This window comes from Rhea pennata, chromosome Z, assembly GCF_028389875.1.
Source record: "Rhea pennata isolate bPtePen1 chromosome Z, bPtePen1.pri, whole genome shotgun sequence".
Classification (NCBI taxonomy): Eukaryota; Metazoa; Chordata; class Aves; order Rheiformes; family Rheidae; genus Rhea; species Rhea pennata.
In genome coordinates, this window is record NC_084702.1 from 55667701 (window position 1) to 55687471 (window position 19771).

General features: G+C 41.6%; 1 protein-coding gene across 1 annotated transcript in view; it reads right to left on the minus strand.

Annotated features, from left to right (window-relative positions):
• Window positions 1-1593: 1593 nt before the first annotated feature.
• The window catches only part of ENC1 (ectodermal-neural cortex 1), a 53854-nt gene continuing 35676 nt past the window's right edge, over window positions 1594-19771 (minus strand). Inside the window, exon 3 of the mRNA XM_062599881.1 lies at window positions 1594-1651. The gene's annotated coding sequence lies outside the window, so the exon portion shown is untranslated. The remainder of the gene's footprint in view (window positions 1652-19771) is intronic.

The window sequence follows — 19771 nt, forward strand, 5'->3', positions numbered from 1 at the left end:
AAAAAAAAAATAATTAAAAAAAAAAAAAAAAAAACAAAAAAAAACACAACCACTCAGAAAGCTAAAGAAAGCTAACCATTTATGTCAAGATGGTAAATAGATTATGTGATTGTATTCTTACAGTGGTGTTCTGGATTAAAAACACATTCAGGATTGTATTGAAATAGCTGATCCAAATGTGTCTCCTGCACGAGCAGCAAGGTCAGTAGCACTACAACCAAAAATAAGCAGAGTACACATCGATTTCCCATAAATCCCATCCCGATCCCATAAATTCCTGCGTGATCTCATCGTTTCCTTCCTTGAGGACTTTAAAAAGAAAAACAGGATTTGCTTGTAAAGATAATAAATAGAGTTTTTACAGAAACTGCTTTAGCATGAGGTCCCTCTTTGCTCCCAGCTCTGGGCTAGTTCATGAGCCCTTAGTGCGATTCGAGTCACAGCAAACTACCCACTGCATTCTGTCGGGGATTACATAGTTTTATCAATATACAACATTGCACAGGTAAGAGGATGATTGTTCTGGGTTCTTAGGACAATTCACCTACTTTGCAGTTTTCCCAGCTGACTTTAGAGAAGCTCACTGAAGTCTGTACTTCAGTTCCATATATTCAAAGCAACAATCAAACTCCATTCTGCCCAGCTTTAAGTCTAGTTTATCTGTCAGTCAAGCTTTGAGACCTTCTCTCTTATAAATTGTTGGTTACCATGTACAAATCCCAAATATTGCCTGAAGTTTGCAGGAACAAACGTTAATCCTCCAGAGTCAATATTTAAACACTTTGCTAAACAGAGTTAGAGCTCCTGTCAGTCTCCAGAAACAAAACATTGTAATATATTAAGGCAAGAATACAATTTCATTTTAGCTATGTATTCTGATGCTCATCTTCAAAGCTACATTGTCATCAAGAAAAGAAGAGCATGCCTACATTACCATTTTAGTCTGGATCAGAAATACACTTCTGAAGCAACTATCCCAAAGACTGTATTCCAAACATCACCGCTTAACAGTGCTTTCATTTACATCACAGGTTGTCTCAGAGAATACAAATTGGATTCCTTTTGGATGAAACTAAATCGAAAGATACGTTCTAAGAGCACATTTAGCGCACTTCAAGCGCCAATGGGCTTTCAGCTCACAGGAGCAGATTGAAACTGAAATAAAAATAAATAAATAAAATGCACTTAGTACGGATGCAAAGTCTTCAATACCAACATTTTGGTACACTTTCTACTTCATTACACCACTTTCCACCACAGACATCAGGAGAGATCCTAGATTATATGTTATTTGAAAATTACTCAGCCATATTCATTTCTTGAATAAGAGGAGCAGTAGCATTTTAGCAAGGTTAAAGACCTAAAGGCTAGACAGAAAGTTTCAGCCACATACAAAGTCCTCAGCAGGACCTGTCCAATTCAACTTCCCTAATGCTCCAGGAGACAAGACTTCCGTCAATCATCTGGTGACAGAGCTCAGAAACTCACATACAGCAAGCTTAGCCTCTGCAAATTCCCGTTGTGATTCCATGGCTTTAGTCACTTACCTTAGTTTTCCTTCTGAAATAAGCAGCCACCAGCAACTGTGCCCACAGATGTAGGTGCCTGGTTGACTCCTGCCTCAGTTCCTCACCTTTCAGGGTACTAACTTCTGAAAAAAAACATAATCAAGATCAGGGCTGGACCCCATCCTTTTCCTCAGTACATATGTTTCCCAGAGACCACTTACCATAGATCTCAAGTTTAAGGCAGTTATGCCAGCTGAACAAATCTCAGAGCCCTCTGCCACCCACTTGCTTTCTTCCCTCTCTTCTCACTCCTGTGTGCATCTACCTTTCCCCACCACCACTCCTTCATTACTTGTCAGAGTCTTTCCTGAGCTGGTTCACCTTGCTAATCCAGGAGAAACACATTTACTTTTCTTCTTTCTGGGGCATGAGGGATGACCAAGTTAATACTGCACAGGCTGAGTCACAAACCACCCCACAGGGAATCCAGGGGGTCAAAGCAAAGTGAAGGCAGAAAATAAATACACAGCCATGAGAGAGGTAAAGAGAAAGAAGCAAGTCCTCTTCTTGCCACAGACAGTTAGTTTTCACATTGGCTAACCTGTAACACTCAGCTTCACCCCCAGCTAAACAACCACCATACCCTTCAGAGACTTCCATGACTGGCAGCAACATCTCACAGCACTTACCAGCACACTGTTACAAACAAGATTCCCTCACATCAGGACTGCACTGTCTCAAGAAGAATCTGATAAGCCATAATCTACCTCAGCTTCCTCCCATTTCTATCAGCACTCAGCTGAGCTATATTCTCACCTTGTTTACTGGCTTTGGCTAACCCTTCCCTAACCAGCACAGGGTTTATACACACCATACCTTTAGATGCTACAACACTTGCTATCTATGCAGTGTAATCATTCACTTCCTGACACTACAGGGATCAAAACATACTCATTTCAATTAATGGACCAGTTAACATGCCAAAATATAAGAGCTTAAGCATTTCATTATCAGCTAGGATATTTCTACTGCTAAGATTTTATACACAGTCCACTTATACAACCTCTGTCAAGACTCCATTGATAGTATTCCTTCTATGTTACTTCAGACACTTCGGCATTTCCTCCAATTCCAAAATGAGTATTTTGCTGAATTTCTCAATATTTGAAATATTAAGAAATTAGAGTGAAGAATTGATCCTCGTGTCAGATGATTGTTTTCCAGCACCTTTTGTACCACAGAACTTGTCTACACTGCAAATTTGTATCAAAATAAGCTGGACCTGAATACAGACTGATGCAGGAGCTGGAGAACCCTATTCTCATAAGCACATCTTGTCTTTTTTTAGTCTTAGTTTATATTATTTTGGAAAGAAACTCAGTTGGAGAAACTAGGGAGAAGCATTCTTTATGCCTGTGTGACTACAGCAATTTAACCACCACAGTGTAATTGGTAAGGCTCCCCAGTGCACACAACGCCTAAGCTGCCCTGACTGGTTTCTCTTCTGGTGCCATTCTGGAGCAGGACCCATGTCCTCACCTCAAACCCCCTCTGACGCACTTGGCCCTGCGCATCCCAAATCTGATGATCCTGTGAGCAGCCCAAATGCCAGAGGGAGCCCATGTTCTCCTCCCACATCACCACTATAGGTGGACACAGAGTGTCTAGCAGGCCCTGTGTACAGGTTTTTCTTGAAATGACAGGACAAGACAAACAAATGATGCAAGAGGAAAACAAGGCAGAGACCCAGAGAGATGAAGCAGCAAACAGCCATTATCATGCCAGGTCTAGAAGGTGCTGGATGAATGCCCATCCATGAGAGTTACTCTTGATCACTTTAAAGCTTTTCCATCACTTTTATCTAGGTGTGGACACAATTTTCACAGTACATACACATTTTTGAAGTGAAAATCCCTAGTTGGAGGTGCATGAACCCTGAGAAAATTAGAGTAATAAGGATGCCAAAATTTTTGGCCTTCTCAAAACTAGCAGCACTTTGCAATCACGCAAGCCTTTTGTGCAGGGGTATCTAAAGTACCCAGGTTATTTCCATACTATGATAATTTCTGAATATCCAAAACCAGTTTCTTGCTCTGTGGAACTAGAGAAAAAAAAAAAAAAACAAAAAAAAAAAACACACAAACTTATTTTGGCCTTGTTTAGCTCACCAGCCTCTGACCCCTGCCAGTCCCAGGCTCTGAAGACACTGCTCTGGATAGGAAGGTAGGAGAGAGGGACACTTGTTCAAACCCTCAGCTCTCAGCACTAAAGCAATCCCAAGTGCCTAACATACAGGCCTTCAGAAGCAGGATTTTACTTCACCCTAGCAGCAAACACTGTTAGTGCAATCCTATAAACAGAGGCTAGTAAATAGAAAAAATAAAGTTTTCATTGAGTGTGAAGCACTGCTGAGAGCCATGTACTACAACATTGCACAGTGCTCTACTACCTTTCTTTTTAAAGGGACATTGAAAAAATGGAGGAGCTGCAGCAAAGAATCACAAAATTAATTTGAAAAAAAAAAGGTGCAGTTAAGAGAGACTATTAGAGTAAGTAGTGCTGGATGCTGAAACACCCTGTAATCTAATGGGAAAAGGCACAGCAAGAAATAGTAGCTAAAAGATGGAGCCAGATATACTCAAAATAGTATCCAACAACATGGGTTGTTAACCTCTGGAACAAGCTACCAAAGCAAGGGTAGAGTCTCCAGCCCTTTTAAATCAAGACTGAATGCCTTTCTGATAGAAAATCTGAAAGATATAGACCTCAGCCAAACACCCATCTGCAAGTAAAATGTAGTGGCCTGTAACACTCAGGATTAGCTCAGAAGTCCAGTGATCTCTTCTGCCTCAAACTCCACAGAACTGTGACTGGCACCAACAAAATTAGAAGCAGGATCAGGCTGCATAAGTTCATTAACTTTGTGAAAAGAGATCTAATGAATAAGTAACTCCACAAACACCCAGCACAATGATTTCTATTTGCACACGCAAAAGCTCCTCACTCCAGCTGCTTGTCAGGCAGCCGAGGCCTGTCATTCACTTCTTTGTAACTCTACCCATTGTTAGAAAACCCTTTTCTTCTTATTATTTTGTTCTTATGGAGAAACCTTTAAGACCTCAGAGAGGGAAAGGGAGCCTTTAGCTCAAAACAAAGGGAAACAGAGCTTCTGCCAGCAGGAGGCTAACAAGCAAATGACAATTTCTATCTCTAGGATCTGAGCACAATCTTTGTAGGCGATGTCAAGCCCTGTGTCAGCTCGCTGCCCTGCCAGCCTTCCACAATGGGCCAGGATATCTGCTTGGGAGAACACAGCCTTCCTCTTTAGGGAAAGCAGCTCACCCAGCTCCCAGGCACAATGTTTTCTAGCATGAGCCCTTCAGCTGGCTGATGGCCTAAATACCAGCAAATTATAGCTGCATTGAAACAATCAAGCACCAATAATGTCAATATCAGAGCACTAGGGCATGCCATGTTGACTTTGTTCATCATTTAATGTTCTACATTAAAAGTCATTATATTGTAATGTAAGGCTTGTGCCAGATAAAAGCATGAGTTGAATTTGTGCAGCACGTAACAAGCCCAGAGAAGGTCAGGGAACTTGGTTGGCTGCACTAGGGCAAGTCATTTAGCATCAGTAAGTAAGCAAGCTGCAGGGGGCTATTGCTCTAAGCTTTCTAAGCAACTCCTCTTGATTGACTGGGAGGGGAGGCAGAAGTCATTTTTCTGCAAAGCAGCTCTATTAAATCCATCTTAGCAAAGGCAAGAAGGAATCTTCTCCCACCAAAAACATATTAAAAAAAAAAGAGCTAATCTAATGAAAAAGTGAATGAATCACACAGGAAGCACCTCCAGCACATGGGCCATCCTGTATCTTAGGAATGCATCACATGAGAGCAAAGGCCATAAGGAAGTGAATGCACAGCACTTGCTAAAATATGCCAAGAACTGGTTCAGAGGCACAGAGGAAGCTCTCAGTGTGTGTGATTCAGCAGCCATGGAATTCAGTACTCTTTCTGAGAAACCATAATTCAAAGCTGTTCTGAGTTGTCCTGTTTCAGTATTTTTTTAATGACACATATCTGGTTTTTTTCCTGCCTCTTCCCTTTAATTTTTCTAATTCCTGGACAACCACATATGTAACAAAAGACAGTGGGATGAGCCATCAAGTAAGTCAGTACTCTTTACTGTGTAAAAAAATCATGTACTATGTGCAGGTTGAGTTATTCACTGCTGGGAATTCATCTCCTGTGAGTAACTCTATTGATTTCAAGAGAAGGATGAATTTTGCCCAGTTCATGTAGGAATGAACCTCCCATTAACATCCAAGGGCACTGCAAGCTTTTATACTTGGACCTCAAATAGAGGGAAAAAGAGCCATCAAGAGAAGCTGCAGTTAAATTCATCAAAGTGAACCAAGCAAGAGTCCCTCCTTTAAGGGTTTCGACAAACGCACTCTGTATTTTTAAACGGTCTTTTAAGGCCATAATCAGTTTCTTTGATACAAACAATTCCCCTTCTGCCTCTGCAAGGCAGCAAGTAAAATAATAGCCTTTTTTGTGATAAGAGCATCTAAAAGAGTAAGAAATGTTCCTTTTTTATGGAACTGACCTCTTAATGAGTAAAAACAAAAAGATCATTTATTATAAGTGATCCATTGCCAGCAGCCTCTATGCCTGTTACCAATTTCAAACACTTTATGTTACCCCTCTAGAAATGCTTTGTACTCTTTCCCACTCATTAGAAGATGGCTATTGTAAATAGCACTTCCAGCATTAATATTAAATGCAGAAAGAAATATGTTCAAACCAGGTTATGGCTGTAAGGCAAACTGACAAAAGCCAGGAAATTCATAAGTTAAATTCAGTCCTTAACTCACACTGTTGTGAAAACAAACATTTGGGAGTTAGTGAGTTGCCCAGGGTCAGCGCAAAGTGCTAGTTTCCTGGCTTTTGTCAGCTGATGTCAAAACATCAACCTTACCTAAACACAAGTTTTGCCAGCTTTAAAAATGACCTTGCGTACAAGGAAGAGGGGAAGGTACAAGTGCCTTTCCTTTGCTGCCTGCTCCAACAATCCTGCAGAAAGCACTTTGCTCCCCCCCCCCCCCAAACCCAGCACTGGGGCACAAGCCCGTCCGCTGGGAAACGTGGTGGGCCGGTTCCCGCGGCCTCACTCCTCCCGGTCCAGGGCTTGTGCCAGCCCAGTGGGGCCAGGGTCAGTGCCAGGGCCAGCAGGACCTGCTAGGTTGAGTAGGGGGGATGTCCCCGGGGGGCAGGTGGGTGAGCAGGACACTGCCGCCGCTGCCAGGCCAGGCCAGCAGGCCCAGGCGGGAGCCACGGCGTGTTTGCGCTGGGCAAACACCGCGCCGGCACACAGCCACGCACTTTCCTTTTCCTTCTGTTTGTATACGGCGGAGAGAAGACATGGTGGGTTAGCGCTACTTCGTTGACTGACAGCTGCTCCGTGCTGCACACTGATCAGAAATAGAGAGCTTTGGGGGAAAAAAAGGAAGATTTTTAAAATAACTCCGGTGGGAAATTCAGAACCTACTCAAAACAGTCAGCCTACATCAGCGTGACACGAATTTACACACGCCTTCAGATCTCCCAGCACCACACAAGATCCCTGGAGCTCTGAGACCCATTTTTCCCAAGAGGGAGGGAGGAGGCCACCGTCAGGTCCTCAGGCCCCCAGGGAGGTACCCAGCTCCAGGGCAGACCCCAGGGCATCGCCGTTCGGTCACGGTGCCCAGACCCCCAGCACACAGCCCCGCAGCCAACCCAGCAGCCACTCCAGGATGCTCCTGGCACCTCCAAGAGACCAGACCAAAGGGCAATAGCTTGGAAAGCGTTCGTTTGGCTCTAAAAATAAAATTATTTTGATGAATGTTGACTTGCCAGACAATGTTGTCATTAGATTTTCCAGCTGGGGAAAAATGGAGAATTTGGGAGGGGGAAATAAAACTTGCCTAGAAAATTGTTTGCTTTTGTAGGAACAACTTTCCTTGTTCCAGTCTCGATGTTTTATATGTATATGTGTATATATACATATACATACACACATACACACACACATATATATGTATATATATAAAATCAGTGAGCTCCACTACTGCATTGCCCATGATAGGGAAGGAGAGATATCTAGGCCTAAATCCTTTTCTCTTACAAGATAGAGATTTGAAGCTGTTTAACTAACCTAGGTTAATTAATATACCAACTAAAACCTAGTTTAATATACCAATTAAGATGTTGCAACATTTTTTTTTAGTATAACAGCTTCAAATCTCTATCACTAAAAATTTACCTTATTTAGTTGCATTTAAACTAATTCCTGCCAGTGTAAGCTAAATTGAAACAAACGTGAATAAAACCACATAGTTTTTTGAGCCAGTTCAGCTAACACACAATTTTTCCTAACCCAGTGCAGGTATCACCCAGAACACCCTTAGGACACAATAAATTTTTAAATGTATGACAGATATTTTATCTACCTCAGGAGGCCCACAGGAGCACAAGTGATCAACTTCGTGCAAGCGGAGAGAAAACATGTGAGTCAACTCCATGCTCAAGTGTTAACTTACTATTCCATGACGCCTGCTCTTTGAAGGAATACATCTTTTATAACCTAAGAGAATAAGGAGGAGGCTGCTCACAAAATTAAATGTTCCCAGCCTCTAATTAGAAGGAGAGAAATTGCAGGGTCTTTTATAGAGGTCTTAATAATTTATTTCATTTTCAGGACAGGTACATCTGTGCTATATAATTTTCATTCATATGCTAGCCAAAGCAAGACTATTTTTTTGTTTGCACTGTACATTTTCTGTCAGTTTAATTTTTTATTTAAAGATATGTTTTGGCATCTGTCAAACTAGGGAAAAACAAATAACAAAGAAATACTAAGCTTTGAAATTGTCAGAATGGAAAATCTGATTTTTCTTTTTTTTTTTCTCCTCACGTAGGTCGTTGCTCTTTAAAGCAGTGCAAATTTATGAACTCTTTGACTTTCATTTTCCCAATTCATTGGCACTTTTCAGGAAAAAAAAAAGGAAAAAAAAAAGGATTAACTCAGAAAACCACTAAGACACCACAACTGTCGCTCAGGGCCTGGAGCTCATTTGGTGTTTTAGGTGAAAAAAGAAAGTCCCTTCTACTTTAGGCTCAGAGACTAAATTAGGGACAATATGGTCTAAGCACACACTACATCAAAGCAGAGACTTCAATTAATTCCAGAGTTACTTATTTAAATATAAGTTTCTCATTGGCAAACTACCACTGAAAGGCCTCAAGAGGAACATGGAGGCAGTAAGGGGAATTCCACTATTCCCGCCCTCCAACCTCCTCTCCTGGGCATAGAACCAACATCAAGAAAATAAAACAGTCACCAAGTATAGCACAATGGGCTTCTTCCTCCTTAATTACCTTTAAAATTCCCAGACGAATAAAGAGACCCCACGCAGACTTGTTATGCTACGTATTAGCACTGGTTCATCTGAGTGATGAAGCTCAGAAAATAAAGCTGCATAATGGAGCTGCTGACACAGCAAAGAGCAGCCCCGTATAACTAAATGGTTTTTAGACCAGCCGATTCCCTCGATCGTTTGAGGAGAGGCGTTTTCCCTTTGAAAGCCCGTCTTTTGTATTGCTCACCCTCCCACACGCCACTCTGCGCCAAACTATTTGCTATTCTTTGGAGGCTTCTGCAGCTTCCTACATCAGATGGAATTTACCTTCATGTAATTATTTGTTCTGGAAGCTTTGATCTCTACTTCCCTTGTAACTGCAATGTAGTCACACTTTGAACTACAAGAGAGTAACAATTTCAGGCTCTTGCTGCAAACAGCATAATAGTTAATCCTAACAAAAAGGTGTTAATTGGTCTCCTGGTGATTCTAAGCCGCAGTCACAATAGTTTCTTACATTTGTTTACCACTGCTGTGTTTCCTCCTCATCCCACTAAAAGTGCACTAGATCTGATAACCTTTTAGGCAGGCTTCTATTTTTTTTCCCCCAGATTACATTACAATTTAATACAACTCATACTCATATTGGAGGAAGAGGTCTGTCCCGACCAGTCGTGATTAAGGATTCCGAGCTTCACAACAAGCTGTTTGAGGCTGGGTACTCAGGGCAAAGAAAAAGTAAAAATTCAGACGGTTCCAAAACTCTTTCTGGAGGACAATAAAGCCTCTGTACGAGATGAAAGCTCTTTCTTCATATAATACATTCACGCAAGCCTTTGGCCCTGACAGGGGTTTCATGGAACTGGGCAGGAGTATTGTTCTGTTTCATTTCTGGAGCCCTGTCCTGCTCAGCAGTCCAAGAAATGTAAACTGCTTTAAAACTCTTTTAAAAATATTTGAAGACTGTAGCTCAAGCTCAAAAAAAAAATTGCTCATCATTTTGGATGGCACTGTTAGATTTTCAAGAGCTTTTTTATTGTTAAATAGGGTGCATTTTATAACAAAGCCAGGATAGAAAACACCTTTCCAGAAGAAAAACAAGTTACAGTCATGATGCCTCAAGGCAGGGCCACATATTTTATTTAGCTATAGTATAAAAGGCATAGGATGCCTTTAAGCCCTCGGTGTGCAAACAAGTCTACGGCATTACCCAATGGAAAATTAGACTTGTTTGGGTTTTTTTTGCCTTAAATAGATAGCATCCTTATTTTAACATAACCACTGGATCCTTGTCACAAGCAAATATCTGGACCTGGGGAAAAAAATAGTGTATTTGCTTATTTAAGTAAAGACGCCGGGAGATGATTATGCCAGGCCCTCAGGCTGTTCCTCAGAGGAAGGACAGAAGGACCAGAAAGAACTGTAATTGTGGGGCTCAGCTTACACATTGCTTGAGTGCAGAGTATTCAGCTGCTCAGCAAAAGATTACACCTTCTCTTAACCCAAAAGTTAAGCATAAAAATGGCACAGGATGCCAAAACCCAGCTATGCTATTCTGACCTCTTTGGGACTTCAGCAGCCGCAATGGCCACCAAACCACCCAAATCTGCCTCCCACTTGCGTGTTTGGTATTCTCACAGGTAATTAAAATAGTCTTGTTTGCTTTTGCTAGGCCAGGCCTTCCTACTTAGCAGTTCTCCTGGGGTAATGTTTCCCGTTGCCCTTTTCCTGCGATTAGAGCACTTCAGAGTTGAACGCTCTTCGAAAAGCCTGTTAAAAAAGCCGAGGGAGCCCTGGCTGACTCTCCATGTTCAAGAGGACATCTCTTGAACCCTGGTTGAACTCTTCATTCCTCCCAGTGAACAGGGCTGTAAATTTACTGCAGCACGGTCACTGTCAAGGTACATCCCCACCAGAGTGCTCTTGCAGGAGCCAAGGAGACGGCACAGCCTCCCCCATCATCTCCTTCTGGCCCCACACAGTCCGTGGTCCAACGACCGCCTTCCTCTCTCTCCCCTAGAGAAATAAGCTAAAATTTTATTCCCGGTACAATGTCTGTAGAGGACCCATACTACAAAATGCCACTCTGTTGCTCTCCTACTCACAAAATATCTGAAAACCTGTTGAAGAGCAGACAAAATCCTGTTCTTACAACCCCATTTCAAACCGCCTCGTAAGCACGAGCATTCAAAAAGGGAGTATCAGGTATGAGAGAGGAAGGTGCATGTGAACGAGGTGCCCTGTGCCCGGGCTGGGAGAGGCGCACCACCTCCTCTTCCTCAGCTGCAAGCCAGGCATCCCCGGTGCTCTGCTTGCTCAGCTAACTGGTAGTTTTCTCTCAGTACAGCAAGCTGCTCCACACAGGCACACACACTCCGTTACAAGCCACTACCCCAAGGGTTATAGCAAGATGGCAGCCCTGAAATGAAACCAGCACTACAAAGGTTTATGTTGGAAAAACAGTTGTTTTTCTTTTTCACGTTCGTTTTGCATGACTTCCTACAATCTCCTGAATATGACCCAGACCTTTGGCAGCTGCAAACCACAGTCTGAGGCTGAGGCGTTGAAAAATTTATTTTGTAAAATATCTGTGGCAATCTCACTTTATCACAACACCCTCTGTAAGTGAGGGGAAGGAGTGAAAGATCCATTCAGTTTCCCAGCGTATCTAACATTTACAGACTAAGCATTTCTCATCTGGGGAAGCTGACAGTCACTCTGAAACCTTTTTTGTTCTCACAGTTAAAACTTGAATTTGTGCCTTCTTTTTCTGGCTCCTACAAGCTCTTTTTTTGCTCAGCTTTCTTCCTTTTATTATCTACTGCTATCAGATAACTAAACATTAAATGGGATTTGGTTATGGTGTAGGAATTTTTTCTGTATTATTTCTTTTAATTGGCTTTGAAATGAAAAAGCTTTTAGAAGAAACTCTGCAATATTATTTCAGTTCTCCCCTTCCCAGGATATTTACAGCCCCACCTTCTTAGGAAAACAAAGGGTTTTACAACAGCAACTTGATACAATAAATCTAATTGTAATCATAAATCACAATTAAAGATTATGTTTCAGGATTATGTATGTTTAGCAACGAGTCTGGCTGTTAAAAAAGTATAAAATCTTGCTATGACAGATGACAAGCCAAATTTAATGCCTTTAATTTCAAAGTGCAACTCTTACCTGGGAGAACAGGTTCCTACTGTATTTTACATAGACATCCCCTTGCAAGGCAAGTGTCTATAAAAAATCAGCCATAGCTTTTTTTTCACCTGGGTACTTCAAGGTTAATAGCTGAAGTCCACAGTTCATATTAAAGCATGAACATGAAGAAGGGGAAATAAAATTGTGTGATTATCTGGAGTAGAGCGGAAGGGACTGAGACAAGTTCTCCACTCTTGTCACTCTGTCAAAGTCAGCAAAGAATTTCAGTTGTGTCTTGGGCTCAGTACCAGTACCAGTGGGTTTTCTATGCTGAAGAACAGGGCTTCTGGTAGCAATGCTCCATCTTCATTTTTTTTTTGTTTGTTTTACTCTAATTGACAGAAAATAGTCCAAGGAAATGGTAAGTTTTATGGCTGCCTGTAACATAATAACCTCACAATCTTTGAGGATATGCTTTGAGGATATGCTCATCCTCCCAGGTCATGTTACTAAATATTAAAAAATAACCATCAAGTATTCATATTTTCAGGGAGATAGGCACAGAAATCTGTTATAATCAGCTGAAAATCTGTAAGGACAGGCTCTCTCCTTTCAATTGTTCTGGTACTTCCAGCTGCCAGCTAGGCTGGAGTCAAAACAGATTGTCTTATGGAAACTTAGCATTTCTCATAAAGTACAAATGAAAAGGATGGAGCTGGGAGTCAGGGGATAGGAATATACCATTTTTGATAAATTGAAACAAACCTTTAAGTGATAATTCGATTAGTTCTGGTTGGCATGTGTTATCCATTCCCTTAAAGCCCATGGCTTGTGCCATGGCTATTAGTCTGCAGAGCATTATTTTGAAATGAGGAAAGAAACCCTACTTTATTTTAGAGGCAGCATCCAAACTAAGATTGAATAGAATCTCTGCGGACAGTGCTCAAAGAAACCCCAATTAAAGATACAGAGTAGGCCATTAAGTGCCTTGATTTGCCAACATACAATCCTTTGCATAATACACACTTTTTCCTCCCTGGCTCCTACACTCCACAATATCTCATATCCTTCATAATCACTTCTCATCTTTTTATACATGTCATGCCATCTTAAATATATCTCACCCCTTTCCCCTGTGTTGCAATGCCCTTGGCATGCCGCTGTCCTTTTACTGATTTTTTTCTCCACACAATATTATAGGTCTCCCATATAGGTCACCCTCATCCCGCACCAGACCAACCTCACCTATATTCTCACTGCAGAATCCCAGGGTCTCCCAGTTTTCCTACCATACCATAATGCCCCAGTACAGTCCCATATCCCCCTGCCTCCCATGGCAGCAGCCTCAGCTACCCCCCTCCCTCCTGCAGTCCCTGTAATATCTTCAAGATTCTTCCCCACCATCCTCCTAAAGCCCTAATGCCTTTCCCAATGCCACAGCTACTTTTGCCAAGGAACAGCATGTATGCACTATAGCTGGTGTGGAGCCACCCAGGCTCTACTAGCTGGTTTGCATGTGGCAATAGACCCGACCACCCAGGAATTCAGGAATGGGAATGAGATGTGCCCCAATAAGCCTGCCAGCTGCTGCTTGCCAGACAAGAGGCCTTGACACACTGCCTACTAGATGTCTGGAAGGTCCACCAAATGACTTCATGGATGGTATCGGATCCCTAGGCCTCAGCTCTTCCAGCCTGGTACCATTCAGTTCAGAGAGAGTTTTGCCATGCATTTGAATGAAAAGGGAATCAGATCCTAAAAAGCAGAACTAATGCCAACTTCCTTTTCCCATGGTGCTACCATCCTGTGCTCTTACTGCAGTCTTATAACCACCACTTTCCTGTCCTCCCTTGCAGCCCTTCACGCTTGGAAGATATCCCATGCACAGCTGCAGAGCTGCTGCTTTGTCCTCTTTAAAACCTCTTCCTTGTCAAGATTCATACAAAAATCTTGGTCCTGGTATGTGGAGGGGCTTAGTCCCCTGTCTCTCGTTTTGAGGTTGCTTCCACAAAGTCTCCATTATGCTCATTTATCTGTCTATATGCATCTGTTGTCTGTCTAATATTCAGCGTGCACACTTCCGGGGGACAGGGTTGTGTTTTCAACCTATTCTTGTCCTGTATCAAACACAGTGAGGTCCTAGTCTCTTGACTGTGGCTCATAGTCACCAAAATAGCAAACAATCCAATAAAGCCTTGCCAGACATTCATTTTGCAGACATACAAGTGCTTGAAATCAGAAAGGAGAACTCACTCAACTTGAAATCTGTGGATTTACGCTTCCTTTCCTTGGACTGCTTACATAGAAGAAAGGCCATTCAGTGAGAACAGGGAATGAGACCTTTTTTCGAGTTGTTGATAGCAAGTTTTGATTCAAAACTTTCTGCAAAGCATGTGGGAAAGAAAAAAAAAATTTCCCTAGAGGTGAATGCATGCTGCCCTTGCCAGAACGCAATGGCTTTTTTATTTCCTGTTATCATCTTCTAAACTTCAAAATCCCAAGGAATGGTCAGACTGCAGGCACATTCCAAAGGGGATACCGAATATTTTATTGACAGGCGAGTACTAAGGAACTGGTTCCCATAGTCACTATCTGTAAAAGTCTTCCCCTCAGGGCTTTCACAAGGGAGGAGCGTGTCCCTTCCTACACTCTCCCTGCTGAGAACAATGCCGGGAAAACCCACCACTTCCAGGGAGGCTCATAAATCTTTCTGTTGATTCCTGACAGTTTTGCTTGCCTTGAAAAGGGAACAAATACACATTCTTGAGATGAGGATTCCTAACTCATTAATGAGCCTTTAGAAACATGCCAGCTGCATAATCTAAAAATAGCTCAGGTACCCATGAGAAAAAGTTACCTGCCAAACTCTGAGTAAGCTAGAAAGACTATTGCCCAATACACGTCTAACAACTACTCTGAGAGCAAGCACTTTCATACCTCAAAGGTTTGCAAATGAATTCTCTGGAGACATTTAAAGTGAATTCATTAAATTGTTTGTATTTCTTGCTGGGATAGCCATCAGTGCACAGTTCTCTTTAAACTTCTCATCACTAAGGCCCTGCTTGACCCATCTGCATCTACACTGGATTTTGCATGGATCTTACCATGCAAATATTCAAGGATCATGGTGGTCTGCTGTACAATACTTGTCATAAAGCAAGTCTCATTTGGGTCGGTCAGTATTGCCTGATTGACCGCAACAGCTCTCCTATCTCTCCTATCATGCCAACTCATTGATTCCTTTCAGTCCTCTTGCTATGACTCTCTACGTACAACAAAGCACCAGCCCTGGCTTTCTAATGAATCAGATTAATCTCAAGTACTCCTTTTTCATATAAATCCCAAGCTCTACCCCATGTCAGCCAAACTAGTCGATGTTCCGCCTTGACATCTTCTCTGAGTCTATATGTAACTTGCTTCACCTCTCTTGGCCCCTGAAAATGTCTCTTGTACACTGTGTGCTCCTTGGACAAAAGCTTTCTTCATGACTTATGCAGCCGTGTGCACATGGGAATGTTTATACTAGCAATGCTTAAAGCTGTAGCTCACAACACATTTTCTTCTTGGCAAAGCTGGTTCAGAAGTTCTCATTTGCCATTCTCCAGAGCTGTTGATTTCTCTGCCACACCACAGCTCTGCATGCCCTCAACTGTGCCATTTCAGCAAGCTGGTTTGCAGCAAACCCACAAGCAGTTCTGTCAGGCCCACTAAAAGTGTGGTAGCTGCAGAGCACAATGGGAATGACTGACTAGGGGAGGAGGAAGAGATTTCTTCAGCTAACTTTGTTGTTGAAGAACACATATCATGGAACAATATGCTCAGATAGGAAAGCACTTCTGCTTTTTTTTTTCCTTATCTACTCTCCTGCCAATTATCACCCCTCCCACATCCATAACAGGAGCCAGCACAGCTACGCAAACATGTAGGAGATCGCAGAATGATCAGTTTAACTACTGCTAGAGGCCTCAGATCAGATCAGTTCTTAGGAAACCTGTTTGATAAGAGAAGAGATTCTTTCCAGACTACCATTGCCAGGCATCTAGTTTGAACACTGTCTGACTTCTCAAGACAAAAGGCTTTTATATCTACCTTCAAGCTGTACCACAGCCACAAGGACTCAGATGATATATCAGCCCTATTCTGTGCAAAGGAATTGCACCAACACAGCAAAACCCAATCAGATGGTATCATCAGAACTGACTAATGGCAGCTTAAAACTGACTGAAAAACAAGTACAGTGCCTTTGTCCAGAACCACTGCATGTCCCTCAGCCCCATTAGAACAGCAAGTCTTAGTCAGGTAAAGTCCTAAAGTCCCAGACAAAACACACAGGTGGATACAGTGTGCTCAAGTACACCCCGAAGGCCCTAAGCCTCTAGCAGATGTGTGATGCATTTGGGAATGCATATAAATCCAACATCTCCCAAACTCATCAAACTTACTACACTTGCATTAACCAACTGCACAGAGCATGCGCAACACCAACTGCAGTCTCAGGTGGCACAGTGCCCCTGCTTGTGTTTGTGTTGGAGGATTACAGCACAGAAATACTGCAGTCCCATGAGTAACATGGTTACACCATAACCAGATCAATGGACCACAGTCACAGTATGGAGAAAGCAAAATACACAGAAAGAGAATGAAATATTCTATACTCTTCTTGATACAGAAATGGCGTAAAAGGAGAGCTATATTTTGGTCAGCCACGTTATCTCTTTAGGTAGATAGTTCAGCTCAGCATACCAAATGAAAGCTTAATTCCTGGGAATCAGTGGTAAAGCTTCTATTGATTTCAGTGGAGTCGGGGTATAACCCAATCATTAAAAACAACTTGCTCTTCCCCAGACTTTGGTTTGACCTAAAGCTACATAAACCAGGCTACGTGGGACAGACAAGTTAAGGACAGAACAGTAATAAACTGAAAAAAATTCTAGATAGACTGATTCTCAAAGTAATGATATCTTTCTGTGCATGAAACCCATATATTACAAAATGTACACCATTAAAAAATTAAATAGACTTATACTTCAGAAAAACAGAACAAAATTAACAGTAAACTTCTCTTTATGTTACCTGCATAACTTTTACTGCTGCTGAGTCACATGTTTACTAGCAGATAATCTATGATTTATAAGCATGAAAATGCTGCATTGCAAGAAAAACCCTGTACTATGTAAAAAATACCCAGTCAAAACCGTCTATTGTGAAAGGAATTAACAGGGACATGACAAAAGATTTATTTGACATCAGAAGGAGCTGAGATAGGACAGTGATATAAAAGCCAGAACAGAACTGTTACAAGCCTTTGGCTCTTGACTGGCTCTTTGTAGAACTACCTAGATTACTAGGGATTAATACATGAGTCTTCTGAGAGCTGGCTGCTCAGATACAGAACTCCACAAAGAAAGAAAAGGAGAGTATTTCAAGATATTAGACAATTATTAATCAATGCAAGAAAGGAAAGTACTCACATTTAAATGATGAAACACTGTGGGAGGCAATAGAGACAGAACGAGTTTTTCCAGGAAAGTTTCAGAGGAAGCAATCATTGGATAAAGCAAATAATAGGGAAATAATCTTCCTCAATGGACAATGAAGTGACAAGCCCAGAAGGGGAACAAAGGACCTGTGGAACATAACATAACAGCTCTGAATACAGGATAACCAGGGTCGTTTCCAAAGTAAGCAATTTTTATACTAACACTGAAGGGGTGAGATACAGTAAAATAAAAATACATGGTAATGGAAAGAGAGTATAGAAAAAGAAACATGGCTGAAAGTAATGACTGCTGAGCAGATAAGCCACTTGCAGGAAACATTTTAAAAGATCCCAGATCACCCAGTGGCAGCTTTAGAATACTCCACGGGTAAAAAATTCCAAAGTCTGTGATAAGCGAAGAGTGAGAAAAAAAAGGGGGCAAAATGCCTATAAAACAAATCCCAGACTCTTTTGTTCTACCTTGGCTATTTCAAGACATTTTGAAACCATAAAATAAGTGTTCTACTATAAAAAAAATTAAAAAAATAAAAAAATAAAAAAAATCACTTCAATGTTTGTTGCAAAATGCCAAGAGAGGCTTAATCATCTTCTCTCTAAGCTTTTGGCTAATTTTGACAGAATAAATACTGTTAAATGAAACTTTCAAGTACACTCCGTCTAGTCCAACTGCAACAATACTCTCTCTGCATCTACAGAAATCCCTTTGTTCAATGCCCTTTTCTACATTCCTATACCCATATTAAGAGAGATTTCCCTCTCTCAGGAAAGCATTGAGGGAAGCCAGACCTCCACTAAAATGAGCAAGAGCCTTTTGCAGTATTTCTTGTGCAGTCAAGGAGAGGGAAGAAAACCCATTCTGGGTGCATGACGGTTCGCTAGAAGTCAGAAGGCAAATGGAAACCACTCAGGTGGACATGTGGAATATTCCTCTTCAGGATTATCCTGATGAGCTGCAGTGATCAGAGTCCATCCGAGCTTAGCGAAATACCATCCCCTTAGCTCTGTGCTTCTGACTGACCCTTTCCCATTGTGGCTGCTGCTGACTACTGCTTTACATGCCTCACTCAGGTTTTGTTCCTGTCATGCATTATGGAAATCTGCATGGACGACTCCACTACACGACTCCACTACACCCGTGTCACACATCTCCTCTCTCCATTCCCAAGCGAGAATGAAGCCAGACAGCAGTCAAGACAATCTGTGCCTTGTACGACCACTCACTTTTGTATCTCCAAAGTCATGACAAGACAAGCCTTTTCAGCTGTCGCCAGTCTGACCTCTCCAAAATGCAGCAGTTTTCCTGCCGCTTTTTAATACTAAAGAGTTATCTGAGCTTTCTCCAAAACAGTGCACAAACAAATCTGAACAAACCAAACAAAAAGTCTGGCAATCTACAAGACAAGTTCCTCCAGGCAGTAGGCTTCTATTTTGAAGACAGGATGATTTCAATTTCAATGAGGTAAATGTGATCAGATGCCTAATAAGGTAATTCACTGGGAGCAAGCCGGGTATGTCTGCGACAAACAACAAAATTGCGTTCCCATGGTGAAACTGCTTTTACCAACGTTCTTTGATTTTTTCTTGTTAGTGATCACGAAGGGCAGAAGGTTACCTGTCCAGAGTTTGGCCGGTAAGGGATTGAAATATGTGCTCTGGATACATATAATTTTTAAGCATCTAGCTGAAAAAAAGATTTGTGATTGTTATGAGGATAGTGCTGGAGAAAATCATACTACAACTTAAAGCATTACATATCACTTGGCACTGTTCAGTGGGAAACTGAAATCAAATACAGTACTAGAGCAGTATGTCAAAGAAAACTTGTATCACTCAGCAGCAAAACTCACTGAAAAAAAGTAAGTCACCAGCAAAAAAAAAAGACATTTTCATTTCTTTCATTCTTCATGTCCTAAGAATATGGGATCTAATGTATAAGATCCATTATTATAAATCAGAGAAACTATGAATAAGAGGCAACATTTATAGATTACTCTGTGCATTTAATGGTGTTCATTTTGCAACTTTATCTTCTTCCCCAAGGCTTATCTCTCATTCACATCTGTCTTAGTATGAATGACATAATGGGAAATTGTTACATGTTTGAAGAATTTGTAACAAAGAATCACTGGCTAAAGGATTAAGCACTGTGTTTCCCACATTCCACAGATAATGACAAAGTACTATCGCTGTCACTAAAAATACATTTTTCAGGGTGACATA